We start from the raw sequence: 24145 nt of genomic DNA on the forward strand, positions 1-24145 counted from the left end.
GACATTTTGACAACTTTGTCAAAAGTTGTCATAAGCAACTTTTATGCAATTTTGCATTTTTGTTTCTTTGAAATCCTCCAATGGCTCTAACTTCTTGTTTTTAGTTGAGGGAAGTTGTGGAGTGGTATATATTCCTTGTGGATACAATTCCCAAGGTTATATTGTATGGAGGAAAGTCTTGATGACTGCAAACTAATGAAATTCTGAGTTTTTCCTACAATTATGGAGTTTTGGTATACGGTACGTCATTGTAAAGATTGGGATCAATTCCCAATGATCTGAATTTATTATAATAGCGAGTCACCTTTTATTTGGTTTTGGTTTGAGGTTCAGATTGTGTGTTTTGCTCGTGTTATTCCAATTTTGTTGCAGGTACTCGGAAAACCAGGGTTTACCTAGGGTTTTGCTTCTCCATGGCCATAACTTACAATTTATCAATCTGAGACACATGGGACTGGGTGAAATGCAAGTATGGATAGTGAATTTTAATATTCCAAAAGCATTTTTCAGGAGGAGCAAGGGAGGTGTGTGTTTGAACCAAACCTAGGTAGACATCTCTATGTGGCTACCTAGTCCTTTAAAAACAATATTACCCTATAATGCAAATGGAAATGATTCCAGGCATGTAACCCTAGAATCCATGATATTTTATGGTTCCCCACATTCTCATGGGGTTGTGATTGTATGGTTTGTTCATTTTGACATAGTTTCTACACAAATGGAGACCTAATTAGCCCTTTAAGACAGTTGACCTTCACTGGTTTTAGACCTTTGTTTGTTAGACCTTGACCCTTCACTTTGGGGAACTATGTAAGGCCCAAAATGGTATTTGAATCCATGAATTGTTTTTCAGGGTGTTTGGAGAGGTTTGGACTTAAGGTCCCTTTACCCATTTCAAAGGGCTACTAGCAAATAGGCCTAATTGTGAAGGTACTATAGGGAATGGTGTTGAATCCTTACAACTAGTATTTGATCTAGTCCAAGTGAGTCATGTTTGACCCAACAAAGGTGTGGTAATGGTCAGTACCCTTGGAGGCTTCAAAGTGTATGCTGGAGAAAATTACTCAATTTGAGTAAGTATGAGTCTTGGAGATTGTGAGGTGTTGAACTAATGTTGTAAAGCCTTGCCTTGATATGATCCTATTGTTGTTTTGAGGGTTCAGTGTCATAGATCTTGGAGTGTTTGAAAGGACACAAGGAGGGATTTTCATCATTGGCCTTACACCAAACAAATAATATCCAAGACATAAGACATATCGGAAATACATCTAGAGGTCCAATCCTCATGTTACATTAAATCCGGTCTATAACCTAGATCAACTTTGACCCAATATAGGTCCACACACTACAACAATGATCTCCATTTACTAGGTCTCGAACATGATCACCAACAACATCCTAAAAATCTACCAGAAGTTGCACCAACACCACTTATGCATTTCATCAAAGATCTTCATCAAAAGCTCTACCGATGAAACCCTCACGGGAACCAGAAACTAAGCTTCTAAGTAAGAAGGCTAGCATCCAATCACTAGACCAAAACCAATAGATCAAATATGAGCGTGAGTATCATGAACAAGACAATTCCATCACCAAACTATATCAGAGCCTACCGGATCATGCCGGATCCAAATCAACTAGAAACCACTCAACCTACTGAGACCAGAATGGTGTCAATAAAGCATCCAAATAGGTAGTGTTGGCATCAATGACAAAACATCAATGCAACACATAATCAATTCCACCAAATGGCCAATAATATGCCCTTTTGGTGTTGATGGCGACACTAGATGTGAAAAACATCTAAGTACCAAGAAATGCAAAACAAGTCTCTCCCAATGGAAGACAACCAACAATCTCCCATATACATCTTTGAATGACAAAATCTCTGCTCTTACTTTTATTATTCATATTTCTCCCCCCTTTGACTTTTTCTTTTTCTTTCTTTTTATTTTTCACATCAATATCTCTCCCCCTTTGACATCAATGCCATAAATCTAACAAAAATATCAAAGCAAAAACATAAACCATTGAATCACAAAGCTAAATACTCTCCTTGAGTAGTAGCATCCCACATCAGTGCCGAAATGAAAAGTATCTCTAGTAATGCATGTTGGATTGATGCCAAACCACATCAATCAAGTCTCTATCAGAGGGGTAGAAACTCCTAATCTCTCTCAGGTACTCAAATGATTCCTTGGGTAAAGGTTTGGTGAAAATATCTGCAATCTACTCTTTAGTGTTCACATAAACTAGTCTAACTTCATTTGCTTCCACCTTCAAAAAGTTATACATTATAGATATGTGCTTGGTTTTAGAATGAAATACCAGATTCTTTGATATATCAATAGAAGCAGAGTTATCATAGTGAGTAACTACCAGTGCATCACAATCCACCTTTATATCTTTCAACATTTGCTTCATCCATAGAACTTGTGTACAATTAGTAGTAGTAGCAACATACTAAGCTTCAACAATAGATAAAGAAGTACATGACCGTTTATTTATGATCCATGAAGCCAACTTCTTTTCAAGAAAGAAAGCTCCACCGGAAGTGCTTTTCCGATCATCAACATCTCCAACCAAATCAACATCTGTATATGCACATAAAGTAAAGTTATCATCCTTAGGGTACCACAAGCTATATGTTGATGTACCTTGCAAGTATCTAAAAATCTTTTTCATCGCAATCTCATGATTTTCTCTAGGATCACTCTGAAATCTTGAAACAATACAAACAACATTCATAATGTCAAGCCTAATCTAGGTCAAATAAAGAAAACCTCCAACGATATATTTGTATCTTGTAGGATTAACCGGTGCATAAACATCTTTTCTTGTCAATTTCTCACTTGTAACTATAGGAGTACTTGCCGATTTAGAATCTCCCATACCAAATTTCTTCAAAAATTCCTTAGCATATTTAGTTTGACAGATGTAAATACCTTTGTCAGTCTGAGTAATCTACAAACCTAAGAAAAATTTCATCTCGCCAATCATAGACATCTCAAATTATTTCTCCATATTCTTAGAAAATTATATGCATAACTTATCTTCACCTCCAAAAATAATATCATCAACAAATACTTCAATAATTATTATATCATCATTAGTGATCTTATAATATAAATTACTATCAGCACTGCCCTTAGTAAAACCAAGCTTCAAAAGATTGCATACTAAGCTCTAAGCGCTTGCTTTAATCCATATAAAGATTTCCTTTACCTGTAAACCATATTTGTATCATCTTATAGGAAAAAACCATCAGGTTTCTCAATAAAAACTTCCTCATCAAGATCTCCATTCGAATATGCACATTTAACATCCATTTGATAAACCTTGTAGTTTTTATAAGAAACATAGGCAATAAATAATCTTACAACTTCAATCCTAGATACCGATGAAAAAGTCTCTCCATAATCAATTTCTTCCTTTTGAGAATATCCTTTAGAAACCACTCTAGCCTTATTCATTAAAACTTGACCATCCTCATTCAATTTATTCCTAAAAACCTGTTTAGTTCCAATAACATTCTTATTTTTAGGTCAGGGAACCAAGGTCCATGTGTTATTTTTCTCAATCTGATCTAATTCTTCTTCCATAGCTTTCAACCAATTTTCATCATTACATGCCTCAATTATTGATACCGGTTGAACTTTGAAATTAAACATACCTCATTAGTTCCTAATCTTCTTCTTGTCATCGGTCCATTTCTCTTATCCCCAATGGTATGATCTTCAAAATGATTCAATCTCACATACCTATGAGTCTTCTGACTTTCTATTCCTCTTCCCTATTCTATAGTTACTGTAGAATTCTCTGATACTATCGGAGTAAATGGTTCAACACTCTATTTTGATAAAGTTTCTACTAGTTCAGATATAATCATTTCCATTATTGGTTCGGTCTTGTAAACTCTGATTTGACTTCTATTTAGCTCATCTACTTTGAAATTAGCACTCTCCACAATTCTCTGCAATCTCTTGTTATAATATCTATATGCTTTGCTTTCATTAGAATAACCAATAAATATGCCTTCATCACATTTAGGATTAAATTTCCCAATAATATCATCTCTCCTGATATAACATTTACTACCAAAAATTCTGAAATACTTAACTATAGGTGTATTGCCAAACAATAATTCATAAGGTGTCTTACCGCTTTCTCCTTTGATATATACTATGTTGAATGAATAAATTGTTGTGCTCACTACTTCTCTCCAGTAGATATGAGGTAGACTAGCTTCCATCATCATTGTTCTAGTAGCATCCAAGATAGTTATGTTCTTCCTTTCCACAACTCCATTCTACTAAGGTGTCCAGGGAGCAGAAAATTTTCTTCTTATACCATGCTTGTCACAAAAGTTATTAAACTCACTGGATGTGAATTCTCTACCATGACCTGCCTCAAACATTTAATCTTCAATCCTGTCTCAGTTTCCACTTTAGAATTAAAGATTTTAGACTTTTCATATGCTTCAGAGTTTTTTTTTAGAAAAGTAACCCACATCATTCTAGAATAATCATCAATGATTAGCTTGAAATATCTATCACCTTGAAAATTTTTAACTCTAGCAGGGCCACATAAATCAGTATAAATAAGATCAAGAACATTATTTGATTTATCTTGTATACTCCTAAAATTGGTTCTATCCTGTTTACCCATCTAACATTCTTTACATACTGGATTATAGGGCTTCATAATCTTAGGTATATCCCTAACTACCTTAGTTGAATTGATCTTCACAATGCAATCAAAATTCACATACACGACCTTTTTTGCCATAGCCAACTCTCATCAATTTATGTAATCAAACATGTCTTTTGCCTAGAGTTCAAATGAAATATATTACCTTTTGTCTATGTACCAGTTGCAATCTATAATCTAGATCTGTTAATGATTTTACATTTTCCATCCTTGAACTATAATTGAAATTCCTTATCTAGCAATTGTCCTACACTCAAAAGATTATGCCTTAAACCTTCAACATAATAAACATTTTCAGTATTGTTCTTACCATCCAATGATATAGTTCCTTTTGCTTTGATCATACATGCTTTGTCATCTCCAAATCTAACTACACCGCCATCAAATTCTTCCAAAGATAGAAACTTCCCTTTATCTCCATTCATATGATGTGAACAACCACTGCCAATTATCGATTCATCCTTGTCTTCAATTTTAGCAGCAAGTACCTTCTCTTCAGGTACATTCTCTTCCAGTGCTGCATCATCTTCTTTGATATCTAGGAACACCCATTCATTCCCATTGTCAGAACCACTAGCAGATTCTTATTTTAGTTCATCATCAAAATCAGTAATGTCTTCCTCATCCGCTAGGTATCATGATTTGTCTTTGTTTTTCTTTTACTTGTACTTTTTCTGATATCCAGGGTTAGGTTTAAATGATCTTCTAACTCTTTCTTCAAATCTTGAATTCCTTTCAGGATATCTAGATGCAAAATGACCAATCTTATTACATGCAAAACATTTAAAAGGTGATTTATCTTCATACTTACTTCCTACTGGTCGTTTAGGTACTCTTCTAGGAAATAGTGTTGTAAGTTGCTCAAACTCATCATGTTCTCTCTTCATATCTTCTAACTCATTTGCAGATAAATCTTTTCAGTCTTTCTTACTGGTCGTAGATGTAGATGCATAAAAAGGAGGTTCATAATTCACAACTTCAGAAGGTCTGAATTCTTCAAGCTCAAAAGAAGATAGTTTCCCAACCAATGTATCTCTGTTGACAAATGTATTAGCCATTATTATCAACTTATTAATAGTAGTAGCCTTCATTTTGTAAGTTGGTGGTAGGGCTCTTAGGACTTTAGAAACAATTTCATCTTCGCTCAAAGTTCCACCACAACATTGAATTCCCATAACATTCTCATTTACCCTTTCCATGAATGCAGTAATCCTTTCATCTTCTTCTATCCTCAGGTTTTCATATCTCAGCCAGTAACTATCAAGTTTAAAAATCTTCACTGTAGGGTCACCTTCATTAAGAGTCTCCAACTTATCCCACATAGCCTTTCCAAATTATTTTTTGATAAGAAAGTGCACACAAGAGGGCTCCTCTTTCTCTACAATCATTCTCAAGCTCCTTGTCCAAGTTTGTCAGATCCTAGAATATAAGGTGTGACACTATTCTATGTGATCTCCCAAACATCCTTGCCAAGAACTCTTAGATGAGTCTCCATTTGAATCTTCCATACTGTGTAATTTGTTCCATCAAGCCTCAGAATATCCCTCTGAAAGATAGCTCTAGAAGAACTGGATGAAATTGAACTATTAGTCGCAATAGGATCTTCCTCAAGTGGTTAATATTTCTTTAGGGAGGACAAAAGATCTTATGCCAATTGTTAGACAATTCAAATAACTAGAAGACAACTGAGAGTGGGGCGTGAATCAGTTTTCACATATTACGAGAACTATTAGCAATTTAAACTTTAATACTAGAATAGAAGTTAAACCAATTAAGCATAAACAATAATCACAGAATAAGAACCATCCACATGACACCAAGATTTATATGTGAAAAACATGGTAAAGGGAAAAACCATGATGGGAAGCCTACCTACAGTCAGATAATACTTCTGAAGTAAGTATGTGAATTACAATTGAGGGGCATACACTTGAAAGAAGGCCAACATCCTAGAGTGCACTGTTCTTCATAAAAGGAGCCTCACTAACTACATATAAATCCAGACTACAATCTAGAGAAGTGTTTGAACTACAAAAGATAACATCTCCTATGCCTGAGTATAGTTCTGATTAAGTTCAATACCGGAGGACTAAATTCTCTTACATAAACCCAATTTGATCTCTACCGATCGACCAAATTCTCTGCTTGAATGATATTTCATTATTCGCACATTACATTCCTTGACTATGACTTCTAACCATAACCATGATGATCTACAATGTGATCTTACATCTATATATACAAACCCTCGACCATAAACAATTAGGCCAGCCACTAGATAATAAACCAATTACATAGTTACAAACCATGTCGGCCTTAGACAAAACAAATAATATCCAACACATAAGACATCCCGGAAATACATCGAGAGGTCCAATCCACAAGTTACATTAAAGTCAGTCCATAACCTATATCAACTGGTACCTAGTATAGGTGCACATGCTATAGTAATGAATTCCATCCCCCAAGTCTTGAACATGATCACCAACATCATCTTGAAACTCCACCAGAATTTGCACCAACACCATTTATAAAATTCATCAAAGATCTTCATCAAAAGCTCTACCAGTGAAACCCTCACCGAAACCAGAAACCAAGCTTCTAAGAAAGCAGGATAGTATCCGATCACCAAACCAAAACCAACTAACCAAATATGAGCATGAGTATCATTAACAAGCCAATTCCATCACCAAACTATACCAGAGCCTATGGGATCATGTCGGATCCAAATAAACCAGAAACCACTCAACCTATCAAGACCGGAAGGGTGTCAGTAAAGCATCCAACCAACTAGTGTTGGCATCAATGATAAAACATAAATGAAACACATAATCAATTCTACCAAATGGCCAATAGTTATTTGATGGCTTCTCTTGTCCTACCATTGGTTCTATCACCCTTCCTATTGAAGTTCACAGTAAATCTATGGATGTCAACTTTGTCATCATTCCTTCCTTTGAGAAATTCCATGTAAAGTTGGGTTATCTTTGGCTATCTTCCATGAAGGATATTGCTTCTCCAATTAATAAGTGTTTTAAATTTCCCCACAATGGAGAAATCATAACTATTAACCACAGTTTATTTTGACCATCCAAAAGAAGCCCAGGTGTTTCTATTGATCTCTTTTGACCTAAGTAATTTCAATCTCTTCCACAAAGGAGCGACGCTCTTTTCTAATCTTATGAAAAATGGAAGAAAGATATGATTTTATCCTTGAGTCAACCTAGATCCCCAACAATTGACATTCCTATCATTCTTGAAGATGAAGTTCTTCCCCTAATAGATATAACTCCTAAGGAAGATCCTCAACCTATTCCTATAGATGTGATGATGCCTTCTCCTAACAAGACCAACAACATTCCTCTTAAGGTTAGATCTATACCACCTCCTCATGATGGACCTAGTCTCCTTCTGACACCTAATATTCCTCCTTTATATGGTACATTTCTACCTCCTTGCTCTTATAGAGAGAAGAGGCCCACCTCTCCTCTTATACAACCTAAAAGACCTCAACCAAAACCTTCAACTATCAAAGAGGAGACTCTTCCTCCTTTCATAAATATTCCTCCTCCTTCTCAGTCTTTTGCTAAGACTTGAATAAATCTTGGTGTGAGAGACCGTCGAAGAAGGTGTCATGCTAGAGCTTGTGAAGTTATTCCTCAAACCATTCAATCTCTCAAGACTCCAACAGTTGATATGATTCCATTTTCTCCTAAGAAAGATGTTGAACCTACATCTCCAGATCATAAGTTTCACAAAATGTGTGATGGTTTTACTCCTATTCATGTTCGTGCTCCTATTTTTATAAATCTCGATGAAGAAATGATTGAAAATGTTATTCATGATGGCAATACAACTCCTAATGCTTCTGATAGTGACTATGAATCTGCTAATGAGGACAAACATTTATCAACTGAATATTCAAAAATTCTAATCCTATCTCCTAGAATCAAAAAATGTAATTTATCTCATGAGCATAGTCCTTGTTAGATCCATTTGTTGTGCTCGATGTCGATCCTCTGGCATGTTGTTCGCCTTCCTGAAATAGTGATTAGCAAGATCAGGAGGTGAATGTCATGCTAGATTAGCAATATTAGCATTGCAGATATTCTCCCTCTCTCTTCTCTTTCTCTTTGTGACTATTCTTCTATGTGTATCCCCGTTCTTCTATTTTTCCCTTAATGTCTACTTGAGGATGATACAAAACATTGAGATCTCTTTTGGTCTCTTTCATGTTGACTCAAAAAGACATCCTATATTCCCTTTCTTCCAAGGTAGTATCCTTTCTTTGGGGAATGATGATCATTATGTGCACACATACATATATGATATACATGAGTTATCATACAACATGTTGACCCCAAGGAAAGAGAAACTACCTCATGTTTTGTGTTCATTATTCTTGGGTTTATTCCTCACCCGGGGGATAAATCCTTGTGATAACATACTCCCTCTCTTCTATCTCTCTTCAGTGTATCCTACCTTAAATAAATCACTCCCAATAAGGCGAGTGCGATCACTTTAACATGGGAGCATACACTCTGCTCATATTTTTCTTCTTGATATTTAAAGTTATTTAGTGAGCTTGGCTTTGCTTCATAATTTTGGTATCTTTTCTTTTCATGACTCATAGTAAGGGGAACCTTGCTACTTGTAGTCATGGTTTTCCCTTCTTGATCTTCCCTTTTACTTTTACTATTGATATCGTAAAATCCTTAGTCCACTGGGGATTGGTGCATCTTGCCTTCTTGATGTGGTAGAAGTCTTCCAATCTTGTATCCTTGTACTTTACCAACAGTGTTGGCATACTCTTATACTCCTGCTAAAGTGGGGGCTAAATGTAGTGTCATAAAACTATGACCCTTGCAATTTGCGACCACATTAGAGTCTTCACGTTGGTGATTTGAATCCCCAAGCCTGATCGGAGACTCGAGAATTTCTCATCCCCGAAACTACACTTTTTTTTCCCTCCACACTGCTTGAACCTGCTTCCTATCCTAAGGTAGGATAGAGGTGTGGTTCCCCTATCCTCCTAGGATAGAGGCATGGCACCCTTGTCATTCCCCTATTTTGGTCCCCCCTCTATCCCATCTTTGCATTGGAATTCGCATAAAGTGGTAAAACTTTCACTATGTCAATCCGTGATGAAAAATCAGTCAATTAACCCTAACTGATGAGTATATAAGTAGAATTTTCTCTTCCATTTGTATGAGTTCAAGAAGAGATAAATTGGATGAGTGGGAAGTTTACATGAGTTCAAGCATTCAAGAGAATTCAAGCATTCCTTTCCAGCATTGATCATTCTCGAGTCTCTCTTCAAGGCTAGGTGTTGCATTTAAGTTAGGGATTCAACCATTGAAGAGGATATCCCTTTCAACATCTAATTCAATACAAAAAAATCTACGAACATTCTATCTACAACCTCCCTTGAGGTGATTTAAATTTACTTGCAAGTAATTTCTTTCATCATTTAGTTAATTCAAAAACTGGGGTTTGACTTGAAGGCAAACCCCCAATCCCAATCCCTTTTCCTTTCTTTTATGTGTGTACATTGCAGGTGCGTAGCTGTGTTTGCAGATTCAGACTTTATTTGCAAAGGTGGAAAAACCCTTTTTGTTTTGCTAATTTTTTGGAGGACCGTGGACACTTTCAACATGGTCTTGACAAATTTTCCTCAAATTTGCAGGGTAGCTTTACCTCAACATATTATTGCCAGATCCAAGTGCACAACTTCATATCACACTTCTATCTTGAGTTATAATCAGTTCTTTGCTACTCTTACACTTAGTCTTACAACACATAATTCAATCATTTTCTATTTAAAAAAGGGGTTAGCTTGTCATTTTAACACCATTATCAATTCATTTAGTATTCTATCTCTTCCCTAAGAGATTGGGTCTAGTGAATTCCCCCCCTCTTTTAAATGTAATGGGGATAAAGTGTTTGAAGGGAAATCCACAGTGAAATTTTCATCTCTCCTCGGAGGGAAGAAAATATTTCCTCTTTATCTCTCCATCATTCACCTTTTTCACCATTATAGATACAAAGGTCTCGGCTATTGAGGAATCTAAAGACTTAGAGAATTTATCTATGGATGAATTGTTTGGTTCTTTGTCAGCCTATGAGATGAGAACAATAAGTGTTGAACCTTCAAAGAGAGAAGTTTCCTTCAATACCTCACACAAAGGAAAATAACAAGCTTTATATGGAGATGAAAATGACTCTCATGTTGTTGAACCTAAAGCTAACTTTGTTAGAAAGCTCAAGAAAGGATCAGACGAGTATAGAGGAAAGCTAACTTTCAAATTCTTTGACTGTGGTAAAATAGGACATTTTTGTGCTAAGTGTCCCTATAAGAAGAAGGAAGATAATAATGTGGAAGATGTCAAGGATAAGGGTAAAAGGTTTTACAAATCAAAAAGAAGATATTTTCAAAAGAAGAAGGTTCTTTACTCAATTGATAGTGATGTCTTTGATGATGAAAGTGATTTAGTTTTGGAATAGAGTGAAGATGAAAAAAAAACTATTGTCTTCATGGCTCAAGAGATCCTTAATGAGAAACATAGTGGTGGTAAATCTGAAAATAAAGATGATAGTGAGGAAGAAGATGAAAATGTTGTGGTTGACCTTGAAAGAGAATTGGTTTGTTCTCTTGAAGAACTTGACAAAGTAAGAAAATAGTTCAAGAAGTACAAGAAGTCTATCATTAAAGAGCATGACTTACTAAATAATAATATTGAAGAATCAAATAACAATCTTGCTGCCATAACTACTCAGCAGGAAGAAATGAAAATAATGTATGAAGTGACAAAACTAGATTTAGAAAACAAAGAGAATGAGTATCAAAAGATTGAGGAAAAAAATGTGAATCTCAAAAAGGAACTTCAAAAGTGAAAAGATGAACTTAAGGTGTGAATCAAGTATGAGGGCATCATTGATGCATTAGAAAAAATATTGAATAAGAAAAAACACTCAAAGGATACTAAAGGAGTTGGATTTGTTGCCAGCCAATGTTCTACCAGCAAGGAATCAACAAATAAAGAGATACATTTTGTTTCTTCAAGTAAGAATGGAAATGAACAAACTTTCATTGTTAGCAAGCCCACTGAGAAGAAAATATATGCTATTGTTACAAAGAGCAGTTATGCTGATCCAAAAGGAAAAGCCAAGATGGATGATGGAGGTATCACAAAAGTCAAGGATATAAGGAATAACTCAAGAAGATCGAGTTATGCTGCTCTAAGGATATCAATGAGAAATAATTTCAATGATTGTTATGTACCTCGGTTCCATGGATGCTATTATAAATGTACTACTTTGTTGGCTATTTGGAGGAATTGATTATGTGTTACATTGATGTTTTGTCATTGATGTCAACACTAGCTATTTTGGATGTTTTACCGAAACCCTTCTAGTCCCAGTAGCATGTTTTGTTTCTAGTTGGATATGATCCAATATGCTCCGCTATGTTTGGGTTATGACATTGGCTTATTCATGCTACTCATGTTCATGTTCAGTTAGTTGGTTTTGTTATGGTGATCATATATTATCCTACTTGCTAGAAAGATTGGTTTGTGGTTTTGGTGAGGGTTTCACTAGTAGAGCTTTGATGAAGATCTTTGATTTTATGCATAAGTGGTGTTGTGCATCTTTTGGTATGGATTGAGGATGCTGATGGTGATCATGTTCAAGATGGGGGATTTAGATCATTTCTTTAGTGTGTATGGACCTATATTGGGTCCCAGTGTATCTAGGTTATGGACCTCCTTAATGTAACTTATGGATTGGACCTCTCAATGTGTTTTCGGGATGTCTTATGGGTTGGATATTATTTGTTTGGTCTCTAGCCGACATGTTTTGTAATTATGTAATTGTTTTATTATCTGGTGGCCGACCTTATTGTTTTTGATCATGGTTTTATATATATATGATGTAAGATCTCATTGTAGATCATATAGGAAGGGATATAGATATGTATTGAGCGAATAATAAAATAATCATTCAGGTAGAGGATCTGGTCGATCATTGGTGAGTGAGTTGGATTTATGTAAGAGGATTTAGTCCTCTAGTATTGAGCTTAATAGAAACTGTACTCAAGTATAGGAGATACTATCTTTGTAGTTCATTCATTTGTCTGTATTGTAGTTTGGATTTTTATGTAGTCAGTGAGACTCGTTTTGTGATGAGTAGTGTGCTCTAGGTTGTTGACCTTCCTACAAGTGCAGGTCTCTCAATTGTAATTCACATACTTAATATAGAAGTATTATCTGACTATGGGTAGGCTTCCCACCATGTTTGTTCCCCTTACTGGGTTTTCGACGTATAAATCTTGGTGTCATGTGGATGGCATTTATTCTATGATTATTGTTTATCCTTAATTGAGAAATCTTTTATTTAGGTTTTTGGTTTATGCATTATAGTATTGATCTTTTAGGTTCTAGTATTAAAGTTTTAATTGCTAAATATTCCAGTAATCTGAGACAACTAATTCGACCCCCTCTCTCAGTTTTCTTCCAGTTATTTGAATTGTCTAATAATTGGTATCAGAGCACTAGTCCTCTTTGTAGAAGCTTAACCAATTAAGGAAGATCCTATGGTATCTAATAGCTCAAGTTCATCCAGTTCTTCTGGAGCTATCTTTTGGAGAGATATTCCTAGGCTTGATGGAACACATTACAGAGTTTGAAAGACTCAAATGGATACTCATCTAATATGTCTTGGTAAGGAGATTTGGTAGATCGTAGAGAATGGTGTTACATCTTATAATCTGGCATCTAGCAACCCTCCTCTGGCAAAATTGGATAAGGAGCTTGAGAATGATTGTAGAGAAAGAGAAGCCCTTTTGTGTGCACTTTCTGATCAACAAATAATGGGATTATCTAACAAATCATCTACAAAGGCTATATGCGACAAGTTGGAGACTCTTAACAAGGTGACCCTACTATTAAGATTGCTAAGCATGATGGTTACCAGGTGAGATATGAAAAATTGAAGACGGAAGAAGATGAAAGGATTACTGCATTCATGAAAAGTTTAAATTAGATTGTTATGAGAATTCAATATTGTGGTGGAACTCTGAGTGAAGATGAAATTGTTTATAAAGTTCTAAGAGCTTTACTACCAGCTTACAAAATTAAGGCTACTATAATTAATGAATTGAGAACAATGACTAATACTTCTATCAACAAAGATACTCTGGTTGGGAAATTATCTCATTTTGAACTTGAAGAATTTGGACCATCTGGAGCTATGAAGTCTAAACTTGTTTTTCATGCATATGCATCATCAACCGACAAGCAATATTGTAGAGATTTATATGCAAAGGAATTGGATGATATGAAGAGAGAAGATGAATAATTTGAGCAACTTCAAGCCCTATTTTCTAGAAAAGTACCTAAAGGACCGATAGTAAGTATGTAGGAAAACCACCTTTTAAATGTTTTGCATGTAATAAGATTGGTCATTTTGCTTCTAGATGTCCTAAAAGGAATTCAAGATTTGAAGAGAGAGCTAGAAGATCTTTTAAGCCTAACCCTAGATATCAGAACAAGTATAAGTACAGGAAAAACAAAGATAAATCATGCTACATAGTAGACGAGGAAGATGTGACTGATTTTGATGATGAACTGACATAAGACTCTACTAGTGGTTCCAGCAATGGAAATGAATGGGTGTTCCTGGCTATCAAGGAAGATGTTCCGACAGTGGAAGAGAATATATCTGAAGAGAAGGCACTTGTTGCTAAAATTGAAGATAAGGATGAATGGGTAATAGATAGTGCATGTTCACTTCATATGACTGGAGATAAAAGGAAGTTTCTATAGTTGCAAGAAATTGATGGCGGTCTAGTTAGATTTGGAGATGAAAAAGAATGTATGATAAAGGGAAAAGGAACTATATCATTGGATGGTAAGAAAAATACTGATAATGGTTATTATGTTGAAGGTTTAAGGCATAATATTTTGAGTGTAGGAAAATTGGTGGATAAGGGATTTCAGTTACAGTTCAAGGATGGAAAATGCAAAATCATTAACAGGTTTGGTTTGAAGATTGCAACTAGTACACAGACAAAAGGTAATATATTTTATTTAAACTCGAGTGAGAAGACATGTTTTGATTGCACAAATTGATAAGAGTTGTCTATGGCATAAAATGTTGTGTCATGTGAATTTTAATTACATTGTGAAGATCAGTTCAACTAAGGTAGTTAGAGATATACCTAAAATTGTGAAGCCCTATAATCTAGTATGTAAAGAATGTCAAATGGGAAAATAGGTTAGAACCTCTTTTAAAAGTATACAAGACAAATCTAATGACATTTTTTATCTTATTCATAATGATTTGTGTGGCCCTCCTAGAGTTAAAAGTTTTCAAGGTGATAGGTATTTTATGCTAACCATTGATTATTATTCTAGAATGATGTGGGTTACTTTTTAAAGGAGAAATTTGAGGCTTTTGAAAAGTTTAAAATCTATAAAGCTAAAGTTGAGAAAGAGACAAAATTGACTATTAAAGGGTTAAGGTCAGATCATGGTGGAGAGTTCACATCTAGTGAGTTTAATAACTTTTTGTGAGAAGCATGGTATTAGGAGACATTTTTCTACTCCCTAGACACCTCAGCATAATGGTGTTGTGGAAAGGAAGAACAAAACTATCTTGGATGCTTCTAGAACTATGATGATGGAAGCTAATCTACCTCATATCTACTAGAGAGAAGCAGTGAACATAGTGGTCTATACATTCAACATAGTATGTAAGGCCCCGCCAGGAAACCCCGAAGGGATAGAGCAAAAAATGCACCAATGGAGTGCAAATATATATATATATATAATAATAATAATAATAATAATAATAATAATAATAATAATAAGACACAACATGATGATACATTGAGTTATCTAAAGCTTCGATAACACAGCGGAAGGCTAAACAACCTAAGGAGTTTCCCAACATGATTACATAACTTAACACTTAGCTCAACTCATGAAATTTATTCCAATTAAGCTAGTTATCTTAATTACATGTTATTACATAAAACATGGATATGATTTGTTCAGTAAATTAAAATAATAAATGATAGGATGCGTGTTAGGTCCCGGAGACAACTGAGAGGGGGGGTGAATCAGTTGTCTAATAAATTCAAACCAAAAACAACTTAATCAACTTAATGTTTAATACCGGTAAACCAGTTAAGTATGCCGGTAGAGAGTGTTAACAGTGAATTGCTATACCGGTAAAGATTAATGTATGAAACATAAACACAAATTCATCCACAACACATAACACCAATATTTGTACGTGGAAACCCTGTAAGGGGAAAAACCACAGTGGGAAACCTTACCCACAATCAGATGATACTACTGCAGATAGTAAGTGTACATAAATAGGGTCTGAACATGCAAAAAGGTCAACAGCCTAGAGCTCACTGCTCAATCACAAAAAGGGAGTCACGTTGACTATAGTTGGATGGTTAAATCCAATAAGATTGTACTACACAAAATAACATCTTCATATGCGGGATTCAGTACCGGTCTAATGCTGATATGCTTTCACAAAAACCTAGCTTCACCTTCAAATGATGTCTTCATGTATAGCTCTGTTTAATCTCACATATACCTTCTCACAATTCTTTTTCACATTCCACATATTCGATCTTACAAATAATATCTTACATTTATACCATAATCTAAGACCAATTTTAGTAGGTCGACTCTATAAGATATTACAATAAAAACATTTTACAAACAATACAATATCTGATGCAATAACCAATTGAACATGTTGGCTTCATTCATTTACAACAATAATTAATCATCTCCATAGTGTGTTGTGCTGATCTGGAAAAGATAAACCTGTCGGTGTAACCCTAGGTAACCCTGGACCTATTTTCCGGTAAAAGAAAATATGCAAATATGAATATACCGATGAACATAACTCCAAGACAAGATGTCCAAACGATGTCTTCGACATCACCAAGTGTCTTCCACATAATTCCGAGTGCCAGTGATCATTATATCCTGCCGGTGAACCATATACCAGTAACTGTACAATAGTTGCTTGTCGGTGAATGCTGCTGGATCTCCAAAGTGCTCGTGTTTAAGTAGGTGTTGACATCAATGACAAAACCATACCAAAATACCAACAATCTCCCCCTTTGGTATTGATGGCAACACAAGATGGAAAAACCATCAAAGTGCCAAAACAGAAATGCCAAATACCAAACACCAACAATCTCTCCTAAACAACAATCTCTCCCCCTGGGAGAAACATGTGTTATCCAAAGTTTTTCAATAGCAATCTCTCCTTAAAAGGATAATGTGTTTTTACATAGATATCTCTCCCCCTTTGGCATCAAATGCCAAAGTTATAATAAAACCAAGTTCATATACAAAATACCAATCAATTCAATATACCAACTACTCCCCCTGAGAAGTAGCTTCCTGATCAAAGACCGGAGTAAAATATTTCTCTATAAATTTTGTCGGTTGATGACAATCATCAACTATCTAAGTCTCTACCGGTGGTGGTATGACTCCAAGCTCATCTCTGAGATATTCAAAATTCTCCTTAGGCAAAGGTTTTGTGAAAATATCTGCAAGCTATTCTTTAGTATTCATATAAACCAGTTTTATACCTTTTTCTTCAACTTTTTCTCTTAAAAAATTTAGTTTGATAGAAACATGTTTTGTTATACCAGATTCTTAGATATATCAATTGCTGGAGTGTTATCACAATATATAGTAATAGGTTCCTTGCATTTTACCTTTATGTCTTTCAACATTTTCTTAAGCCATAGTACATGTGTACAGTTAGTTGCTGCTGCAACATATTTTGATTCTATTGTTGATAAAAATGTACAACTTTGTTTCTTACTCAACCAAGAAACTAATCTGTTACCAAGAAAGAATGCTCCACTGGTGGTTCTTTTTCTATCATCCACATCTCCTACCCATTTTGCATCTGTGTATGCACATAGATCAAAATTTTCATTTCTAGGATACCATAATCCAAGATTTGTAGTGCCTTGTAATTACTGGAAAATCCTTTTTACTGTTGATTCATGATTTTCTCTAGGATTACTTTGAAATCTAGAAACAATACATACTACATTCATAATATCAGGTCTGGTTTGTGTCAAATATAGTAAACCTCCTATCATAGATTTGTATCTAGTTGGATTAACAGGTGTAGATTCATCCCTTTGAGATAATTTGTCATTTGTAGTCATAGGTGTGCTTACCAGTTTAGAGTTCTCCATCCCAAATTTCTTTAGTAACTCTTTCAAGTACTTGGATTGACTAAAAAATATACCTTTGTCAGTCTGTGAAATCTGAAATCCTAAAAAGAATTTTATTTCACCAATCATAGACATTTCAAATTCTTGCTACATTTTAATAGAAAATTCTTTACATAATCCATCTTCTCCTCCAAAGATTATATCATCAACAAATACTTCTATAATCAAGATATCATCATTAGTTATTTTGTAATATAAATTGTTGTTTGCATTTCCTTTAGTAAAACCAATCTTTAAAAGATACTTACCCAATCTTGCATACCAAGGTCTTGGGGCTTGTTTCAGTCCATACATAGCTTTTCTTAACCTGCAAACCATATCATTGTCATCTGTCAAAGAAAATCCATCAGGTTGTTCAATATAGACTTCCTCTTCAAGATCTCCATTCAAGAATGCACATTTAATATCCATTTGATAAACTTTGTAGTTCTTGTGAGCTGCAAAAGCCAAGAATAATCTGATTGCCTCAATTCTAGGTACCAATGCAAAGGTTTCATTGTAATCAACTCCTTCTTTCTGAGAATATCCCTTACACACTACTCTTGCTTTATTTTTGACAACCTTACCATCTTCATTAAGTTTGTTTCTAAATACCCATTTAGTTCCAATTACATTTTTATCTTTAGGCCAGGGAACTAATGTCCAAGTGTTATTTTTCTCAATTTGTTCTAATTCTTCTTCCATAGCTTTAATCCAAAATTTATATTCACATGCCTCATTAACAGATGATGGTTCAATTTGAGAAATAAGACATACCTCTTCATTTGCCAATCTTCCTCTTGTCATAGCTCCTTTAAATTTTTTTCCAATTATCTGATCTTCAGAACGATTCAATCTTACATACCGGGGTGTCATAGTTTGTTGTTGTTCTTCAGTTACTATGGAATCCTCTGATGGTACCGGGGTAACTAGATCTTCATTCTGTACCGGTGGATTTAGTGTAGGTTCATTTGTCACAATTTTTGTTGCCGGCTCAGAGTCTATATACCTTGAAGTTCCTCTGAATTGTTCATCAATCTTTACATTTGTACTCTCAACAATTTTCTGCAATCTCTTGTTAAAACATCTATATGCCTTGCTTTTAGATGAATAAGCAAGAAATATTCATTCATCACTTCTAGGATCAAATTTGCCAATATACTCATCTCTTCTAATATAACATTTACTTCCAAATATTCTGATATACTTAAGAGTAGGAGTATTACCAAACCATAGTTCATGAGGGGTCTTACCGGTTTCACCTTTGATGTGAACTTTGTTGAATGTATAGACCGCTATGCTGACTGCTTCTTCCCAATACACATGCGATAGATTTGCTTCTGATAACATACTTCTTGCTGCATCCAAGATAGTTCTATTTTTCCTTTCAACAACTCCATTCTACTGTGGTGTTTGAGGTGCTGATAGTTGTCTTCTGATTCCATTCACTTCACAGAATGTATTAAAGTCCTTAGATGTGAATTCACCTCCTTGATCTGATCTTAAACATTTGATTTTCTTACCAGTTTCATTTTCAACCATTGCTTTGAATAGTTTGAACTTTCCAAGTGATTTTCATTTTTCTCTGAGAAATGTAACCCAACACATTCTAGAATAGTCATCAATAATTAGCATGAAATATCTATCACCTTGTAAGCTTTTAGTTCTAGTTGGACCACATAAATCAGTGTGAATCAAATCAAGAGCATTATTGGATTTTTCTGGAATACTTTTGAAACTAGCTCTAACTTGTTTTCCAAATTGACATTCCTTACGTATTGTATTATGAGGTTTCACAATTTTAGGTAAATCTCTAACTGCCTTAGAAGTACTGATCTTCACCATGCAATCAAAGTTTACATAATAGAGTCTCTTATGCCATAACCAACTTTCATCTATATGTGCAATCAAGCATGCCTTTTCACTGTTATTCAAATGAAATATATTACCTCTAGTCTGATTATTGGTTTCAATTTCTAAACTAGTTTTGTTCATGATTTTGCATTTTCCATTTTTAAATTGTAACTAAAATCCTTTCTCAACCAATTGACCAACACTTAAAAGATTATGCTTTAATCCTTCAACATAGTAAACATTGTCAGTGTTATGCTTACCGTCAAGAGATATTGTACCCTTATCTTTGATTGAACAGGCTTTGTCATCTCCAAATCTTACTAAACCTCCATTGTATTCTTGAAAGTTCAAGAATTTACCTTTGTCTCATGTCATATGATGTGAGCATCCTGAGTCAATGATCCATTCATCCTTTACTTCAACTTTAGCTGCTAGGGTTTGTTCTACTAGTTGAGCAGTAGGTGCCAGTTGGTCTTCTGTTATAGAAACAAAAACCCATCCATTGTCTTCTGGATCCTCATCAGAATCATCAGTCACACCTTCATCAACAATGTAACAAGATTTGTCTTTGTTCTTCTTAAATTTGTATCTGTAATATTCAGGATTAAGCTTGTATGTTCTTCTAGCTTCTTCTCTTAGTCTAGGATGTCTATCAGGGCATCTCAAAGCCATATGACCAATCTTATTGCAGTTAAAACATTTAAAGGGTGCTTTACCTTCATACTTACTTCCAACTAGACCTTTAGGCATTTTCCTTGCAAATAGTGCTTCAAGTTCTTCAAGTTCTTCATTCTCCTTCCTAGTTTCTTCAAGTTCTCTTGCATAAAAGGCCTTCCAATCTGATTATCAAATGATGGAGTAGATGATGTTGATGCTTTAAAGGCCAAATCTATCTTTATAGCAGAAATAGGACCAAATTCCTCAATTTCAAAAGCTGAAAGTTTTCCAATCAATGTATCCCTAGTTACTGATGTATTAGGCATTGTTCTCAACTCATTTATAGCATTAACCTTCATTTTATATGCCGGTAGCAATCCTATTAAAATTTTTGAAACAATTTCATCCTCACTTAAGGTTCCTCCACAACATTTAATACCCAAAATAATTTCATTTACTCTTTCCATAAAAGCAAAAATCCTTTCATCTTCTTCCATTTTTAGATATTCATACCTGACTCGGAAGCTCTCAAGTTTTGCAATTTTGACTAAGGAATCTCCTTCATTCAGTGTTTCCAAATGATCCCAAATATCTTTAGCAGTATACCTATCTAATAGTCCCATGATTTGTTGATCTGATAATACGCTCAAAAGTGCTTCTCTTGCTTTGCAATCATTCTCCTCATCTTTAGCTAAGGTAGTTGGATTGGGCTGACCAACTACAGCAGTAGTATAACCATTCTTTGTAACTTTCCAGATGTCTTTAACAATGCAATTCAGATGTGTCTCCATCTTGATCTTCCATATCCCATAGTTGGTTCCATCAAGTTTAGGACTATCCTTCCTGAAATAATTAGTAGACATTGGATCTCCTCAAGCTGTTAAACTTCTGCAAAAGAGGACTAAGCTCTGATACCAATTTTTAGGTCCTGGAGACAACTGAGAGGGGGGGGGGTGAATCAGTTGTCTAATAAATTCAAACCAAAAACAACTTAATCAACTTAATGCTTAATACCGGTAAACGGTTTAAGTATGTCGGTAGACAGTGTTAACAGTTAATTGCTATATCGGTAAAGATTAATGCATGAAACATAAACACAATGTCATCCACAACACATAACACCAATATTTGTATGTGGAAACCCTGTAAGGGGAAAAACCATGGTGGCAAACCTTACCCACAATCAGATGATACTACTGCAAATAGTAAGTGTACATAAATGGGGTCTGCACATGCAGAAAGGCCAATAGCCTAGAGCTCACTGCTCAATCACAAAAAGGAAGTCACATTGACTATAGTTGGATGGTTAAATCCAATAAGAATGTACTGCACAAAATAACATCTTCATATGCTAGATTTAGTACCAGTGTAATGTTGATATGCTTTCACAAAAACCTAGCTTCACCTTCAAATGATGTCTTCGTGTATAGCTCTGTTTAATCTCACATTTACCTTCTCACAATTCTTTTTCGTATTCCACATATTTAATCTTACAAATAAGATCTTACATTTATACCATAACCTAAGACCAATTTTAGTAGGTCGGCTCTACAAGATATTACAATAAAAACATTTTATAAACAATATAATTTTTGACGCAATAACCGATTAAACATGTCAGTTTAATGCATTTACAACAATAATTAATCATCTCCATAGCATGCCATGCTGATCTGGAAAAGATAAACCTGCTGGTGTAACCCTAGGTAACCCTGGAACTATTTGTCGGTAAGAGCAAATATGAAAATATGAATATACCGATGAACATAACTCCAGGACAAGATGTCCAAATGATGTCTTCGACATCACCAAGTGTCTTCCATATAATTCCGAGTGCCGGTGATCATTATATCCTACCGGTGAACCATATACCAATAACTGTGCAATAGTTACTTGCTTGCCGGTGAATGTTGGTGGATCTCCAAAGTGCTAGTGTTTAAGTAGGTGTTGACATAAATGAAAAAACCATACCAAAATACCAACAACGCGTTCTTCCATGAGGGTTGGAGATGAGGCTAACATGAGGAAATTTACCCATAGAAGTTAAAACATAGATAACATGAGAATTCATCTATTAAGGTTAAAATATGGTTAACTTGACGAGTCCATTAATTTTAGACACAATATAGCTAATATAAAAAAGTTCATTTATAAAGGTTAAAATGTACATAACCAAATAGGTTCATCCATTATAGTTAAAATATAGTTAATAAGGTGAAGTTCATTTATTTAGATTGAAATGTAAATAATCAATTAGATCACCCATTATAGTTAAAATATTGCTAAGAAGATGAATTTCATTTATTAAGGTTAAAATATGAATAACCAAATGAGTTCATCAATTATATTCGTTATCCCTTCGTTACGTTCAATTTTTCATTAAACTCATACCATGCATCTTGTTCCAAAATGCTCTATTAACATCATCATAACTATGAGGTCTTTTCATGCATATTTATTTTCATTAACATTAAAAAAATACATTCCTTCCTTTTAGGCGAACAACAACCAATATACAAATGACCACTTCGGTCAATAAATCCTAAATGATCCCTACATAGAAATGGATCCAACTGAGCATAATAAAAGAAAGTACAAAGGTCCATTGCCCGACAATACTCTATCTAGAGACCTAAGACATAAATAGGTGCCCCAATCAAACAAGGACAGGGTCCAAACAAACATATAAAGGCCTTGCCATTACTTAAACAAAAGTGAATACATAAATTAAACTTGCCATATTACCATTTGTCTATTTTACAATATCGAGGAAGAATATAACTAAACCATCTATTTTACTAAAAGAAGATATCATTAACTTACCAAATTTCCAATCGATGCACTATTAAATTTCTGATAATTCTATTAGCATATCATTCCGATCGAAAAACAATGTGTTCCTGAATAACATATTATTTAAAAATCATCAATTATTAAATATATTTTATTTCAACAATTTTCTGATTAAAATAATATTCTATCCTTTTCCCAAAAAAAATGAGATACTTTCCCATTAATACTGATACCAAAATTAAATATTAATTAATATATATTTATTAACCCATGCTTAATAAAATATACACAATTAATAATTAATAATACACAATAATCCAATTAAATATTATTCAATATATATATATATATATATATATATATATATATATATATATATATATATATATATATATATATATATATATATATATATATATATATATATATATATATATATAAATCTTTCTTAATAAAATATATATTAATAATAATATTTAATAACATTCAAATCTCAAATTAATTATTAATTAATATATATATTAATCTTCATTAATAAATATATATTAATAATAATTAATGATTAATTAAAAACTATATTAAAGAAAAACTTTTATTAAAAAATAAATTTAAAAAAAAAAAACATTTTTTTTGTTTTAGTAAAACAAAGGCCACCCACGTGGGCTCCTTCCCAAAGGGAAGGGCTGTGGAGTCCATGTTGTGGACTCCACACAGTCACGACTATGTGGAGGCCACGCCATGGCTCCACAACTTGGCTCTCCCCTTGGCAGCCCAAGACGAGAGGATTGGGGTTGAGCCTTGGCTCCCCCACCCCATGTAATACACATGCAATTAAAACAAATCTGCCTCCCCCCC

This window comes from Cryptomeria japonica, chromosome 9, assembly GCF_030272615.1.
Source record: "Cryptomeria japonica chromosome 9, Sugi_1.0, whole genome shotgun sequence".
Lineage (NCBI taxonomy): Eukaryota > Viridiplantae > Streptophyta > Pinopsida > Cupressales > Cupressaceae > Cryptomeria > Cryptomeria japonica.